Below are 18,154 nucleotides of genomic sequence, written 5' to 3'. Positions count from 1 at the left end.
CCTTAATCTGAACAAAAACACAGACATCAAAATCCAACAAGCACAAACAAATTCCATTAAATTTAACAAAAGCCAGACATCACCAAGACATATTATAGTCAAATTCACAAAATACACAGACTAGAAAAGAATCCTAAGAGCAGCAAGGGAAGAAAAGTCTTTAACCTACAAGGGAAGATATTTCAAGTCACAGCATATCTGTTAACAGAAACTTGACAGGCCAGAAGAAAGTGGCATGATATTTTCAGTGTGTCTAATGGGAAAAATACACAGCCAAGAGAACTTTAGACCGGAAGGCTGTCATTCAGAATAGGAGAGATAAAGAGTTTCCCAGACAAACTAAAACCAGCCCTGTGAGAAATAATAAGGAGACTCTTATTGAGTGGGGAGAAAAGACCAAAAAGCTATAAAAACTAGAAAGGAACAGAGAACATAAGCAAAACAACAACATTACAAGTAACACAATGGGGTAATTCATATCTACCAATAATTACTTTGAATGTAAATGGACGAAATGCTCCAATCAAAAGACATAGTGTGTCAAATTGGATAAAAAAAACCCACACAAGACCCATTTATATGCTACCTACAAGAGACTCATTTGACACCTAAAGACACCTGCAGATTGAAAGTGAGGGGATGGAGAACCATCTCTCATGGAAATGGATTTCAAAAGATAGCCAGAGTAGCCATCCTTATTATATCATAATTAAGGGTCTATCCAACAAGAAGATGTAACAGTTGTAAATATTTATGTACCCAACTTGGGAGGACTCAAATATATAAAACAATTAATAATAAACATAAAGAAACTCATAGATAATAATACATAATAGTAGGGGACATTAAGACCCCACCTACAGCAACTGACAGAACATCTAAGCAGGAAATCAACAAGGAAACAATGGCTTTGAATGATATACTAAATCAGATGGTCTTAATAGATATATTCAGAACATTTCATCCTAAAGCAGCATACATTCTTTTAGTGCATATGAAACATTCTTCAGAATAGATCACATACTGGGTCACAAATCAGCCCTCAACAAGGACAAAAAAATCAAGATCATACCATGCATATTTTCAGACCACAATACTTTGAAATTTGAAATCAACCACAAGAAAAATTTTGGAAAGACCTCAAAAAATGGAGGTTAAAGAACATCCTACTGGGAATGAATGGGTTAACCAGGAAATTAAAGAAGAAATTTTAAAAATGCATGGAAACAAATGAAAAATGAAAACATGACGTCCAAAACCTTTGAGATGCAGAAATGGCAGTCCTAAGAGAGAAGTATATTGCAATATAGGCCTACTTCAAGAAGCAAAAAAATCTCAAATACACAACCTAACCTTACACCTAAAGGAGCTAGAAAGGGAACAACAAATAGAGCCTAAAGCCAGCAGGAGAAAGGAAATAATAAAGATTAGAGCAGAAATCAATGATATAGAAATTAAAAAAAAAAAAACAGCACCACAGATCAACGAAACTAAGAATTCATTCTCCAAAAGAATTAATAAAATTGATAAACCCTAGCCAGACTTATCAAAAAGAAAAGAGAAAGGACTCAAATAGACAAAAATCATGAATTAAAGAGGAGAGATCACAACCAACACCAGAGAAAAATAAACAATTATAACAGAATACCATGAAAAATTACATGTCAACAAACAGGACAATCTGGAAGAAAGGGACAAATTCCTAGAAACATAAAAACTATGAAAACTGAAAAAGGAAGAAATAGAAAATTTGAACAGACCCATAACCAGCAAAGAAATCAAATCAGTGATTTAAAAAATCTCCCAGTAAGAAAATGTTCTGGGCAAGATGGCATCCCAGGGGAATTCCACCAGACATTTCAAGGAGAGCTAATACCTATTCTTCTCAAATTGTTTCAAAAACGATAGAAATGGAAAGAAAAAGTCCACTCATTCTATGAAGCCAAAATTACCTTGATTTCAAAACCAGACAAAGACCCCACTAAAAAAGAGGATTATGGGCCAATATTCCTGATGAACATAGATGGAAAAATTCTCAATAAAACAGTAGGAAATTGAATGCAATAGTACATTAAAAGAAGTATTCACCTGATTGAGTGTGGTTTATTTCTGGGCTGCAGGGGTGGTTCAACATTCTCAAAATCAATCAACATGATACATCACAGTAATAAAAGAAAGGTTAAGAAGCATATGATCCTTTTATCTGTAGTGTCATTTGCAAATATATTCTCCCATTCCGTGGGCTGCCTCTTAGTTTTTTTGACTATTTCCTTGGCTGTGCAGAAGCTTTTGATCTTGATGAAGTCCCACAAGTTCATTTTATCTTTTGTTTCTCTTGCCTTTGGAGATGTGTCATGAAAAAGGTTGCTTTGGCCGATGTCATAGAGGTTGCTGCCTATGTTCTCCTCCAGAATTTTGATGGATTCCTGTCTCACATCGAGGTCTTTCATCCATTTGGAGTTTATTTTTGTGTATGGTGTGAGAGAGTGGTCAAGTTTCATTCTTTAGCATGTAGCTGTCCAATTTTCCCAACACCATTTATTGAAGAGACTGTCTTTTTTCCACTGGATGTTTTATCCTGCTTTATCAAAGATTAGTTGCCCAAAGAGCCTAGGGTCCATTTCTGGGTTCTCTATTCTGTTCCATTGGTCTATGTGTCTGTTTTTGTGCCAGTACCATGCTGTCTTTGTGATCACAGCTTTGTAGTACAGCTCGAAATCCAGCATTGTGATGCCCCCAGCTTTGTTTTTCCTTTTCAACAGTTCCTTGGAGATTCGGGGCCTTTTCTGGTTCCATACAAATTTAAGGGCTGTTTGTTCCAGTTCTTTGAAAAATGTCATTGGTATTTTGATCGGGATAGTTTTGAAAGTGTAGATTGCTCTGGGTGGCATGGACATTTTAACTTTGTTAATATATATACAATGGAATATTACTCAGCTATCAGAAAGAACAAATTCTCAACATTTGATGCAACATGGATGGCACTGGAGGAGATAATGCTAAGTGAAATAAGTCAAGCAGAGAAAGACAATTATCATATGATTTCTCTCATGTATGGAACATAAGAACTAGGAAGATCGGTAGGGGAAGAAAGGGATAAAGAAAGGGGGGGTAATCAGAAGGGGGAATGAAACATGAGAGACTATGGACTATGAGAAACAAACTGAGGGCTTCAGAGGGGAGGGGGTGGGGGAATGGGATAGACCAGTGATGGGTAGTAAGGAGGGCATGTATTGCATGGTGCACTGGGTGTTATATGCAACTAATGAATCATCGAACTTTACATCGGAAACTGGGGATGTACCATACGGTGACTAACATAATATAATAAAAAAACATTAAAAAATAAAATAAAGAATTGTTGAAACATTAAAAAAAAAGAAGCATATGATCCTGTCGATAGATGCAGAAAAAGCATTTGACAAAATATAGCATCCATTCTTGATAAAAAAAACCCTCAACAAAGTAGGGATAGATGGAACATACCTCAACATCAGAAAGGCAATATACAAAAGACCCACAGCTTATATCCTCAATGTGGAAAAACTGAGAGCCTTTCCCCTACGGTCAGGAACAAAACAAGGATATCTACTCACACCACTATTATTTAACACGGTATTGGAAGTCTTAGCCTCAGCAATCAGACAACAAAAAGAAATAAAAGGAATACTATTTACAGATGACATGATACTCTATTAGAAAACCTGAAGGACTACACCAAAATATTTATAGAACTAATACATGAATTAAGCAAAGTTGCAGTATATAAAATCAATATGCAGAAATGCACTGCATTTCTCTATACCAATACTGAAGCAGCAGAAAGATATCAAGGAATTGATCTTATTTGCAGTTGCATAAAAAACAATAAGCTACCTAGGAATAAACCTAACCAAAGAGGTAAAAGAATTGTACCCTGAAAACTATAGAACACTTAGGAAAGAAATTGAAGAGAATACAAAGACATGGACAAGCATTCCATGCTCATGGATTGGAAGAACAAACATTGTTAAAATGTCTATATCCCCCAAAGCAATCTACACATTCAATATAACCCCTATCAAAATAGCACCAACATTTTTCACAGAGCTAGAATAAACAATACTTAAATTTGTATGGAACCACATGTAAAGACCCCAAACAGCCAAAACAATCCTGAAAAAGAAAACAAAACTGGAGGTCTCCAGATTTCAAAATTGTAATCATCAAAACAGTATGGTACTGGCACAAAAACAGATGTTTAGATTAGTGGAACAGAATAGAGAACCCAGAAATGGACCCACAACTCTATGGTCAACTAATCTTCAAGAAAGCAGGAAACAATATCCAACGGAAAGAAGACAGTCTCTTCAACAAATGCTGTTGGAAAAACTGGACAGTCACATGCAAAAGAAGGAAACTGGACCAATTTCTTACACCACACACAAAAGTAAATTCAAAATGGGTGAAAGACCTAAATGTGAGGACAGGAAGCCATCAAAATCCTACAGGAGAATACAGACAGAAACCTCTTCAACCTTGGCCATAACAACTTCTTACTAGACACATCTCTGGAGACAATGGAAACAAAAGCAAAAATGAACTATTGAGACTTCATTAAGATAAAAAGCTTCTGCATAGCTAAGGAAACAATCAACAAAACTAAAAGGCAGCCTACAGAATGGGAGGACATTTGAAAGTCACATATCAAATAAAGGGTTAGTATCCAAAATCTATAAAGAACTTATCAAACTCAACACCGCAAAAACAAATAATCCAGTTAAGAAATGGGAAAAAGGGGTGCCTGGGTGGCACAGTCATTAAGCATCTGCCTTCGGCTCAGGGCGTGATCCCAGCGTTCAGGGATCGAGCCCCACATCAGGCTCCTCTGCTGGGAGCCTGCTTCTTCCTCTCCTACTCCCCCTGCTTGTGTTCCCTCTCTCGCTGGCTGTCTTTCTCTGTCAAATAAATAAATAAATAAAATCTTTAAAAAAAAGTGCCTTTAAAAAAAAAAAAGAAAGAAATGGGAAGAAGACAAGGACAGACACTTTTCCAAAGAAGACATCCAGATGGCTAGCAGACACATGAAAAGATGCTCAACATCACTATAATCAGGGAAATAAAAATCAAAACCATGATGTGATACCACCTCACACCTGTCAGAATGGCTAAAATTAACAACACAAGAAACGATACGTGTTGGCGAGGATATGGAGATAGGGGAACCCTTTTGCATTATTGGTGGAAATACAAACTGTTGTAGCCACTCTGGAGAACAGTTGGAGGTTCCTCAAAAAGTTAGTACAACTACCCTATGACCCAGCAATTGCACTATTAGGCATTTACTGAAAGGATACAAAAATACAGATTCATTCAGAAGTGTACATGTACCCCTATGTTTGTAGCAGCATTATGAACAATAGCAAAACTGTGGAGAAAGCTTAAATCTCCATTGACTGATGAATGGATGAAGAAGATGTGTAATATATAGTATATATATTATATATATGTTTTATATATATGTTATATATATAATATATATAATGGAATATTACTCAGCCATCAAAAAGAATTGAATCTTGCCATTTGCAAGGACGTGGATATAACTGCAGTGTACTATGCTAAGTGAAATAAGTCAGTCAGAGTAAGACAAATACCATGTGGTCTCACTCATATGCGGAATTTAAGAAAGAAAACAGGTGAACATATGGGAAGGGGGAAAACAGGAGAGAGGGAAACAAACCATAAGAAACTCTTAATGATAGGGAACACATTGAGGGTTGATGGAGGGAGGTGGGTGAGTGATGGGGCTAGAATAGTGAGGGGTATTAAAGAGGGCACTTTCTTGATGAGCACTGGGTGTCGTATGTAAGCGATTAATCACTGAATTCTACTCCAGAAAGCAATATTGCACTGTATGTTAACTAACTTATATAAAAAAATTAGCTTATCCTATATAAGTACTGCTACTCTACCTCTTTTGACACCCATTTACATTATAAATGTTTCTCCATTCCCTCACTTTCAATCTTCAAGTGTCCATAGATCTGCAATGAATCTCTTGTAGGCAGCATGTAGATGAGTCTTGTTTTTTAATCCCCTATTCTGACACCCTATATCTTTTGATTAGATCATTTAGTCCATTTACGTTCATAGTAATTATTTGTAGATATATATTTAATGCCATTGTTTTATTTGTTTTGTCATTGTTCTGGAGATTTTCTGTGATTCTTTCTTGTCTTTGTGAGTTTTGGTCTTTCCTTTGCACTCAAAGAATACCCTTTAATATTTCTTGGAAGGCTGGCTTAGTGCTCATGGACTCCTTTGGTTTTTGTTTATCTGGGTACCTCTTTATCTCTCCTTCTATTCTGAATGATAGCTTTGTTGAATAGAGTATTCTCACCTGTAGATTTTTCCATTCAGCACAATAAATATATCATGCACTCCCTCTGTCTTGCCAAGTTTCTGTTGAGAATCTCCAGCAAGGCTTATGAGTTTTCCCTTTTAATTTAATGACTTCTTTTGTCTTGCTGCAGTTAAGATTTTTCTTTTATCACTATATTTTGCAACATGAAGTACAATATGTATTGGGGTTGGCCCGCTTTTGTTGATTTTGATGGGAGTTCATTGTGTCTCCTGAAAGTGAATGTCCATTTCCTTTCCCAGATTAGGGAAGTTTTCAGATTTTATTTGTTCAAATAAATGTTCTGCCAGTTTTTCTCTCTCTTCTTCTAATGGGACTCTTATATGAATGCTACTATGATTGATGAAATCACAAAGTTCCCTAAGTATATTCTCATGTTGCATAATTCTTTCTTTTGTTCAGCTTCATTATTTTCCATTATTTTTTAAATTATTATTATGTTCAATTAGCCAACATATAGTACATCATTAGCTTTTGATGTACTGTTCTATTCATTAGTTGTTTATAATACCCCGTGCTCATCACCACATGTGCCCTTCTTAATACCCATCACCTGTTTACTCTATCTCCCCACCCCCTCCCTTCTGTAACTCTCAGTTTGGTTCCCGGAGTCCAGAGTCTCTCATGGTTTGTCTACCTCTCTGATTTCCTCCCATTCAGTTTTCCCTCCCTGCCCCTATGGTCCTCTGTGCTATTCCTTATGTTCCACATGTGAGTGAAACCATATGATAATTGTCTTTCTCTGATTGACTTATTTCGGTTAGCATAATCCCCCCCAGTTCCATCCATGTCTATGCAAATGGTAGGCATTCATCTTTTCTGATGGCTGAGTAATATTCCATTGTATATATGAACCACATCTTCTTTATCCATTCATCTGTTGAAGGACATCTCAACTCCTTTCACAGTATGGCTATTGTGGATGCTGCTGCTATAAATATTGGGGTGCATATGCCCTTTCTTTTCATTACATCTGTATCTTTGGGGTAAATACCTAGTAGTGCAATTGCTGGGTCTTAGGGTAGCTCTATTTTTAATGACTTGAGGAATCTCTATACTGTTTTCCAGAGTGGTTGTACCACCTTGCATTCCCAAAAACAGTGTAAGAGGGTTCCCCTTTCTCCACATCCTTGCCAACATTAGTTGTTTCCTGTCTTGTTAATTTTTGCCATTCTAACTGGGGTAAGGTGGTATCTCATTGTGGTTTTGATTTGTATTTCCCTGATGCCTAGTGATGTGGAGCATTTTTTCATGTTGTCTGTTAGCCATTTGTAAGTTTTCTTTGGAGAAATGTCTGTTCATGTCTTCTGCCCATTTCTTGACTGGATTATTTGTTTTTCTGAGTGTTGAGTTTGATAAGTTCTTTATAGATCTTGGATACCAGCCCTTTATCTGATATGTCATTTGCAAATATCTTCTCCCATTCCGTTGGCTGTCTCTTAGTTTTCTTGACCATTTCCTTTGCTGTGAATAGGATTTTATTTTGAAGAAATCCCAAAAGTTCATTTTTGTTTTTGTTTCCCTTGCCTTTAGAGACGTGTCTTGCAAGAAGTTGCTGTGGCTGATGTTGAAGAGGTTACTGCCCATGTTCTCCCCTAGGATTTTGATGACTTCCTGTCTCACATTTAGGTCTTCCATCCATTTTGAGTTTATCTTCATGTATGGTGTAAGAGAATGGTCCAGTTTCATTCTTCTTATTTTGTTTTCCAGGTCACTAATTCGTTCTTCTGCTTCTTACGGCCTGCTGCTCATTGCATCAAGCCTGTTTCCAATCTCATTTATTGTGTTCTTCATTTCTGACTGATTCTTTTCTAACTCTTTTATCTTTGTGTTAAGGGTCTCCTTGATGTATTCTATTCTTTTCTCCACCTCAGTGAGTAATTCTATGATTGTTGCTTTAAATTCTCCATTTGGCATGTTACTTATATCTGTTTCACTAAGATCTCTCACCCTAGTCTTATCTTGTTCTTTTTTTTTATTATGATATGTTAGTCACCATACAGTACATCATTAGCTTTTCATGTACTCTTCCATGATTCCTTGTTTGCTCTTGTTCTTTAATTTGGGATAAATTCCTCTTTCTTGGCATTTTGTCTATGTCTCTGCATTCTCTGTTTTACAAAATCCAGTGGAGCAGTGCCCTGCTTGTGAACATAATGGCCTTATGAAAAGAGGTCATGTAGTGTCCAGGGCCTGGTGCTTCAGAGAATGTCTCTGGTGTGTGGTGTGTGCATTCTCCTGTTATGTTGTGGGTGCTCTATCCTTCAGACCAGTTTTCCACAGAGGCTCTCCTTGCCTGCTGTGGGAAGTGTTTGGCTCCTGGTCTTAATGTGGAGTGTTTTAACTAGGTGTGCTTTGGTCTTCTTGTGAAATGAGACCTAACACCAACTGCAGTAGAACTGAGCTCTGCAGAACTCTCTGCTCTGGAGTTGTGGTGTGGGGAAACGTTTGTGCTGGTCTTCTGGGGCAGGGGCCCATTGTGCTGGGACTATGGCAAGTTTGACTGAGAAGGGCAGTGCCACCAAAGCACAATAATTCATTGTTTTATATAAGCAAGTTAGTGAGCCAGTGTCAGCACTGAGCTGAGTCTCTCAGGCGGCTCTGTGTTTATCCTAAGGGGCATGGGAGGTAAATGGTTCCAGCCAGCTCTTTTGTTACCAGTGAGGTGTCTCTGTGAATACTGTCTCTCAGGGATTTGCTCCAAGAAGAGCGAATAATCTCCCCACTCTGTGCCCCAAGCATTTTTTGGGTCGCTGTTTCCATGCTGTCTACAGCACAACCCCCACCCCCACCCCACTTGTTGCCTGCCTTCTCTCCAGTAGTGCAATGCCTTCCATGCTGTATCACATCCAAGCCCACTGACACTAAAAGTCCAGGCTTTAAGCCCTGCTGGTTGCAAGAACTCAGGAAATTCAGCCCCTTTCATTTTCCAAGCCAATGGCTTTGGGGAAACAGTTCTCCTTGGGCATTCCTCTATGTGCTCCTTTCTCTCTCTCTTCCCTTTTCTGCACTATTGCTCCTTCCCCTCCACAGCACCTGTGATCTATTTCTCCCCTAAACCACATCTCTACACTTCCTACCTTCTTCAATATGGCCTCTTCTCTCCCTTTAGTTGTGGAGGGTTTTTTTTTTTTTTCTGTGTCTTCAGGTCAATTTCTGGGGTATTTGGGATTATTTGATAGTTATCTAGTTGTGTTCATGGGACAAGATGAGCCTAGGGTCCTCCTATTCCACCACCATCTTTCCTAGTCCTCCCTGGTCATAGGCCTTTCTGTGCAGCAGGAATCCTGGCAGGACAGCTAAAGTTGAAGTGGGTCTTGGCTGCGGTGTCCCAGTTCTGTGCACAGAGGACACCATGGCAAGACAGCTGAAGTTGTAATGGGTGGAAGCCTGCATGTCCTAGGGTGCTCTGTGCAGGGGTTACCTTGGCAGGATTGCTGAAAGCTGAGGCAGTGTGTAAGACTAGAGGTCACTGGAATCATTGTGCAGAAGGTGCTCTGGCAGGATGGCTGAAAGTAAAGTGGGTGCAAGCTGGGGTTTTCTAAGACTCTCCATACAGAAGGAGGTGTGGTGGGAGGGGTGGCTAGAGCTGAGATGGGGTACAGTTTAGGGGGTTCTGGGGCATTCCATGCAGGGGTGATTAGTTAATATAGGAATGGACTGGCGTGGTCCCTGGGTTGTCCATGTAAAATGTGTTCTAGCAGGACAGTGGATGTTGAAGTGGTTACAAGCTGGCTTGTCCTGGGACTCTCCACATTGAGGGTGACCTGGCAGTAAAGCTGAAACTGAATTGGATGCAAATACAGGTGTCTCAGGATCCTCATCAGGGGGTTCCTTGGCCAGGTAATGAGCCAGGGCTGGTATAGGCAGGGATGTCTGGGGTGCTCCATGCAAGGGGTGCCTTGGTGGGGTGGTTGGGTATGAAGCAGGCATTAGCTGGGAGATTCTGGAGCACTATATACTGGGGGTGCCCCAGCAAACTATCTGAGGCAAAAACAGTATGGGCTCAAAAGTGTTCCAGGGTGTTTCATGACAGTGTTACCTTGGTGCAAAGGCTAGAGCTGTAGTGAGCACTAACCTGGGGTGTCTCATTGTGCACCACCTTGTGGCCATTTTGGTAGGATGGCTGGGGCTAGTATGAGCTATGGGCCAGGGCTCACTGAGACTAGTTAGGCACCCAAAATGTGCACTGGTCTGTGATTTCTAGGTGATGGGGGAGTGCAGACTGTGTCTTTCAGCTCCTCCCATCAGGAGAGCGGTCTAGCAGCTTCCTCATAATTTGGTGGAGTTGTAGGACTGGCTCTTTTATATGCTAGTTGCTCTTTTAATCCATGCCTTTTTTTTTATGCTCCAGGGCACCATGATTGTTGTGGGTAAGGGACCAGGTGTTTGCTGAGGTGGCAGGCCAGCTTGACATCTACCCTGCTCTGGTTTGCACTTTCAAGGGAGAGGGGAGGTATAAATGGTGTCACTCTCTAGTCCCTCCAACCAAAAGAGAGTTCCAGCAGCCCTTCCACTGTTTGGCAGAATTCTAGGGCTGGATCTTTTATATGTTAGTTGTTCTTTTAAATTGACATTTTTTTCGGTGTCCAAAGACAGAGAAATCTGCTCCTGATCCTTCAGTACTATCCTTCCCCACTGCATTTTGAAGCATCAGGGATGGGAGTTTCCTTCGTTGTTGTGTCTCAGTCTCACTTGCTGTTCTCTTTCACCATTCTCTTCTACCTTTTCTTGTGCAGAAGCTGTTCAGTTGGCCCTTAGCTCTTGCTCAGGAGGAATTGCTCTATAAATAGATGTACTTTGGTGCACTCCATGAAGGAGGCGAGTTCCTCAGGGTCTTCCTACATCACCACTTTGTTATCATTGTTGGTAGTGGTGTTTATCCATTCATTCATCATTTCTCTTTTGATTGGAGTGTTTAGTTAATTTACATTTAAAGCAATTATTGATAGAAATGTACTAATTGCCATTTTGTTAAATTTTTTCTGGTTGTTTTTGCAAGTTTTTATTTTATTTCCAGTTAACATACAGTGTAATACTAGTTTCAGATGTATAATGTACTGATTCAACAATTCCATACATCACTCAGTGCTCATCATGGCAAGTGCACTCCTTAATTCCCATCACCTGTTTAACCCATTTCTCCATCCACCTACCCTCTGGTAAGCATCAGTTTGTTCTCTATAGTTAAGAATATGTTTCTCGGTTTGCCTCACTCTTTTTTTTTCCATTTGCTTGTTTGTTTTGTTTCTTAAATTCCCATATGAATGAAATCATATGCTATTTGTCTTTCTCTCATTGGCTTCTTTCACTTAGCATTATACTCTCTAGCTCCATCAGCATCATTGCAAATGGCAATATTTCATTTTTATGGCTGAATAATATTCCTCTGTGTCACACACACTGTGTGTGTGTGTGTGTGTGTGTGTGTGTGTGTGTGTGAGTAGTAGTAGTAGTAGTTCACTTGACTGCTTCCATAATTTGGCTATTGTAAATACTGCTACTATAAACATAGGGTGCATGTATCCCTTTGAATTAGTGTTTTTGTATTTTTTGGGTAAATACCCAGTAGTGCAATTACAGGATCCTAGGTTAGTTCTATTTTAAATATTTTTTAGGAACTTCCATACCTTTTCCCACTGTGGCTGTAACAATTTACATTTCCACCAACAGTGGATGAGTGTTCCTTTTTCTCCACATCCTCGCCAACATGTACTGTTGCTTGTGGTTTTGATTTTTGTCATTCTGACAGGTGTGAGGTGATATCTTACTGTAGTTTTGATGGTAAATGATGATGAACATTTTTTCATGTGTCTGTGGGCCATCTGGATGTCTTCTTTGGAGAAGTGCTTGTTCGTGCCCTTTGCCCATTTTTTAAAATCAGATCGTCTTTTGGGTGTTGATTTGTATAAGTTCTTTATATATTTTGGGTGGTAATCCTTTATCAGATATGTCATTTACAAATATCTTCTCCCAGTCAGTAGGTTGCCTTTTAGTTTGTTGATTGTTTTCTTCACTGTGCAGAAGCTCTTTATTTTGATGTAGCCTCAATAGTTTATTTTTGCTTTTGTTTCCCTTGCCTCAAGAGAGATATCTAGAAAAAAGTTTTTAAGGCCAATGTCGAAGAAGTTACTGCCTTTGTTCTCTTCTAAGATTTTTATGGTTTTATTTCTCACATTAAGTCTTGAATCCACTTTGAATTTATTTTTCTGTATGGTGTAAGAAAGTGGTCCAGTTTCATTCTCTTGCACGTGGCTGTCCAGCTTTCCCAACATTATTTGTTGAAGAGACTGTCTTCTTCCCATTGGATATTCTTTCCTGCTTCCTTGATTAATTGACCATATAGTTGTGGGTTCATTTCTGCGTTTTCTATTCTGTTCCACTGATCTATGGGTCTATTTTTGTGTCAGCACCATAGTGTTTTGATCACTACAGCATTATAATACAACTTGATGGCAGAATTGGAATGTGTCCAGCTTTGTTTTTCTTTTTCAGGATTGCTTAGCCTATTCAGGGTCTTTTGTGGTTTCATACAAATTTTAGGATTGTCTGTTCTCCCTCTGTGAAAAGTACTGTTGGCGTTTTGATAAGGATGGCATTAAATGTCTAGATTGTTTTGGGTAGTATAGACATTTTCACAATACTTGTTTTTCCAATCCATGAGCATGAAATGTCTTTCCATTTATTTTTGTCATCGTGAACATCTTTCATCAGTGTTTTATAGTTTTCAGAGTACAGGTCTTTCACTTTTTAGTTAAGTTGTTTTCCTAGGTATCTTACTATTTTTGGTGCAATTTAAATAGGATTGACTCCTTGATTTCTCTTTCTGTTGCTTCACTGTTGGTGATAGAAATGCAACAGATTACTGTACATTCATTTTGTATCCTGAAACATTACTGAATTTCTTAGTTTTAGCAATTTTTTGGTGGAGTCTTTTGAGTTTTATATAGAGAGAATCATGACATCTGTAAATGACGATCTTTTTCTTTCTTTACAAATTTATAGGCTTTTTATTTCTTTTTGTTGTCTGACTGTTTTGGCTAGGACTTCCATTACTATGTTCCCTGAAGGTGGTAAGAGTAGATATCCTTGTCTTTTTCCTGAGCTTAGGGAAAAAGCTCTCAGTTCTTCTCCATTAAGGATGATGTTAACTGTGGGTTTTTCACTTATTTTGTTGAGATATGTTCCCTCTAAACCTACTCAGTAGAGGCTTTTCATCATGAACGGATGTTGTAATTTGTCAAATGCTTTTACTGTGCCTATTGAAATGGTCATATGGTTTTTATCTTTTCTCTTATTGATGTGCTGTATTACATGATTATTTTGCAAATATTGGACAATGCTTGCAACCTATGAATAAATCCCACTTGCTCATGATGAATGATTTTTTAAATGTCTTGTTGGAATCAGTTTGCTAGTCTCTTGTTGAGGATTTTTGCATCAGTGTTCATTGGGGATATTGGCCTGTAGTTATAGTTTAAGTTGTGCCTTTATCTGATTTTGGTATAGGGTAATGCTGGCCTCATAGAATGAATGTTTTCATTCTAGTTTAATTCAAACTAGAAGGAAGTTTTTATTCCTTTTCTAGTTTTGGAATAACTTGAGAAGAATAGGTTTTAACTCTTCTTTAAATGTTTGATAGATTTCACCTGTGAAGCCATCTGGTCCTGGACTTTTGTTCATTGGGAGTTTTTTGATTACTGAATCAATTTCTTTGCTGGCTATTTGTCTTTTCAAATGAATTTCTAGGAATTTTTCCATTTCTACCTGGTTGTCCAATTTGTTGGCATATAGTTTTTCATAATATTCTCTAATAATTTGTTGTATTTCTTTAGTGTTGGTTTTTATTTCTCCTCCTCATTTATGATTTTATTTTTTTTTTTTGAGTCTTCTCTTTTTCACTTGATAAGTCTGGCTAGATGTTCATCAATTTTATTGATTTTTCAAAGAATCAGCTACTGGTTTCATTGATCTATTCTATTGTTTTTTGTTTTTGTTTTGTTTTGTTTTAGTTTCTATATCATTTATTTCTGTTCTAACATTTATTATTTCCTTCATTCTGATGGTTTTACATTTTGATTGTTGTCTTTCTGAAGCTCCTTTAGGTGTAAGGATAGGTTAGAAATCTGAGATTTTTCTTGCTTCTTGAGGTCGGCGTGTATTGCTATAAAGTTTCCTCTTGGACCACATTTGTTGCATCTCAATGGTTTGGGGCTGCTATGTTTTCATTTTCATTTATCTCCATGTAGTTTTTTTTTTTATTTCTTCCTTGATTTCCTATTGACCCACTCATTGTTTAGTAACATGTTATTTAACTTCCATGTATTTATGGGCTTTACAGATGTTTTCTTGTGGTTGACTTCTAGTTTCATAGTGTTTTAGTCAGAAAAGATGTATGGTATGACACTGATTTTCTTGAATTTGTTGAGGCTTGTTTTGTGACCAAATACATGATTTATTCTGGAGAATATCAGTTGTGCACTTGAAAAAATGTGGATTATGCTGTTTTATGATGGAATGTCCTGGATACAGCTGTTAAGTCCATCTGGTCCAGTGTGTCATTCAAAGCTATTGTTTTCTTCTTTATATTCTGTTTAGAGGATCTGTCCATTGATGTAAGTGGGGTGTTAAAGTTCCCTACTATTATTGTGTTATTATCAATTAGTGCCTTTACATTTGTTATTAACTGTTTTGTGTATTTATGTGCTCCCTTGTTGGGTGCATGGTGTTATTTTTTAAGTTTTTTAATTTAAATTCAATTAATTAACATATTATTTGTTTCAGAGGTAGAGGTCAGTGATTCATCAGTCTTATATAATACCCAGTGCTCATTACATCACATGCCCTCCTTAATGTCTATCACCCAGTTATCCCATCCCCCCACCACCCTCACCTCCAGCAAACCTTTGTTTGTTTCCTATGATTAAGAGTCTCTTATGGTTTGTCTCCCTCTCTGATTTCGCTTTGTTTTATTTTTGCTTAAGTGTTTACATTTGTTATATCTTCTTACTGAATTGTTCCCTTAATTACGATATAGTGTCCTTCTTTATCTCTTGTTACAATCTTTGTTTTAAAGTCCAGTTTGTCCAGTATAAGTATTGCTACTCCAGCTTTCTTTTGACATCCATTTGAGTGATAATTATTTCTCCATTACTTCACTTTCAATCTTCAGGTGTCTTTAAATGTAAAATGAGTGTTTTGTAGGTAGCGTATAGATGGGTCTTGGGTTGTTTGTTTTTTTCTAATCCCTTCTGTGACCTTATGTCTTTTGATTGGAGCATTTAGTCCATTTACTTTCAACATAATTATTGATGTATGTGTATTTATTATCATTTTGTTATTTGTTCTGTGGTTGCTTCTGAAGATTTTCTCTGATTCTTTCTTGTATTTCTCTTTCATGGTTTGCTGATTTTCTTTCATGCTATATTTGGCTTTCTTTCTCTTTATTCTTTCCATATTTATTAATGATTTTTGATATATGGTTACCATTAGGTTTGTATATAACCTCTTCTGCATATAGCCATCTGTAATAAGTTGATGTTTAAGTTTGAACCCATTTTTTACTCTTCTCCTCCCCACATTTTTGGTATATTTTTGTCATATTTTACATCCTTTTATTTTGTAAGATCATTGATTTTTTTTTACAGAGATATTCATTTTTACTGCTTTTGTGTTTCCTACCTTCTTACCGTTACTTTTGGTTTCTCCTTTCACTCAAAAAGTCCCCTTTAATATTTCTTGCAGGACTGCTTTGGTGGTCATGAACTCCTTTCATTCTTTTTTAAAGATTTTATTTATTTTTGTGTGAGAGAGATAGCATGAGCAGGGGAAAGGGCAGAGGGAGAGGAAGAAGCAGACTCCCCACTGAGCTGGGATCCCCAAGGGGGGCTCTATCCCAGGACCCTGGGATCATGACCTGACTGAAAGACACACACTTAACTGAGCCACCCAGGTGCCCCCACCGTTAGTTTTTATTTCCCTGGAAAATACTTTATTTCTCCTTCTATTTTGAATGATAGCCTTGCTGGATAGAATTTTCTTGGCTGCAGACTTTTGCCATCAGTGCTGTGAATATATTATGCCACACACCATCTGGCTTGGAAAGTTTCTGCTGAAAAATCCCCTGCTACCCTTATGGTGTCCCCTTTGTAAGTTATTTTCTTGTTTTGTCTTGCTTTAATTTTTTTTCTTTATCAGTATATTTTGCCAGTTTAATTACAGTATGTTTTGGTGTCGATCTGCTTTGGTTGATTTTATTGAGGGTTCTCTGTGCCTCCTGGATGTGTTTCCTTCCCTGGACCAGGGAAGTTTTCAGCAATTATTTCTTCAAATAAATTTTCTTCCCCCTTTTCTCTCTCTTTTTCTTCTGGGACTTCTATAATATGAATGCTATTATGTTTGATGGAGTCACAGAGTTTCCTAAGTCTATTCTCATTTTGTGTAATTCTTTTTTTTTTCTCTTTTGTTCAGCTTTGATTACTTTCCACTATCCTTTCTTCTGTCATTAATTCGTTCCTCTCTTTCTCCCAGCCTGATGTTAATTCCATCAAACATGTTTCTCCTATCATTTATTGAGTACTTTATCTCTGCTATGTTATTCCTGATTTCTGCGTTAAGGTCTCACTCATGTCTTCCACTCTTTTCTCAAGTCCAGTGAGTATCCTTCTGATCATTGCTGTAAATACTTCATCAGGCATATTATTTATATCTGTTTTGCTTAGATCCTTGGCTATGGCTTTGTCCTGTTCTTTCATTTGGGATAAAGTCTTCTCATTTTGTCTCAGTCTCTGTGCCTGTATCTGTGTGTTCAGAAAGTCAGCTATGTCTCCTGTTCTTGAGCGTAATGGCCTTATGAAGAACAAGTCCTGTAGTGCCCTGCCATGTAGTGTTCCCTGTTTTCCAGGGCCTGGGAGTGTCTCCAGTGTGTGCTTCATGTGTTCTGCTGTTTTGTCCTGGCTGTTTTTTCCTTCAAGCCTTTCATTTGCAGAGGCTCTCTTTGCCAGTTGTGGGCAGTGTTTATTCCCTGACCTTAATGTGGCATGTTTTAAATAGGTGTGTTTTGTTCTCTTGTGAAACGAGACCTGTTTCCACTCTCACCAAGGCTCTGTAAATCTCCCAAGTCATGAAATGCAGTGTGAACAGTGGTTTGGGCTGTTCTTCTGGGGGAGAGGGCCCACGAAGCTGGGACAGAGGCAGGCAAGAATGGGAAGGACAGTTCCACCAGAACACAGGGAAGTGGGGCTTAGTGCAAGCAAGTTAGGTCTCAGGTGTTGGCACTTTGCTGGTTTCCACAGGTGGCCCTGTGCTTATGCTGAGGGGCCAGGGAGGGAAATGGTGCCAGCCAGTTCTTTTTTCCCCAGAGGGGTGTCTCTGGGCTGTGCTTTGAGATGACTAAATAACTTACCCACTAGGTGCGCCAAGCACTCTTCAAATAGCTATTTCCACATTTTATGTCCACGGGTTGTTTGCCTGCCTTTTCTCCACAAGTAGCACGATGCCCTCTGGGCTCCATCCCAGCCAAGCCTTCTGACCTTTCGAACTCCAGATGTTAAGCCACACTGATTGCCAGAAGTCACGAAATTCAGCCCCTCCCATTTTCCAAGCCAAATGGTATATAGATGCATTTTCCCTGTGCATGCCCCTGTGTGTTAGTCTGTCCATTACCCTTGTCTGCAACTACAGTTCCCACCCCACTGCAATGGCCAGGAAACATTTATCTGCCAATCTTCCTTTCTGCACTCCCTTCCTTCT

Source organism: Ursus arctos, chromosome X (assembly GCF_023065955.2).
Source record: "Ursus arctos isolate Adak ecotype North America chromosome X, UrsArc2.0, whole genome shotgun sequence".
Taxonomy (NCBI): Eukaryota; Metazoa; Chordata; class Mammalia; order Carnivora; family Ursidae; genus Ursus; species Ursus arctos.
This window is presented reverse-complemented; position numbering follows the sequence as displayed.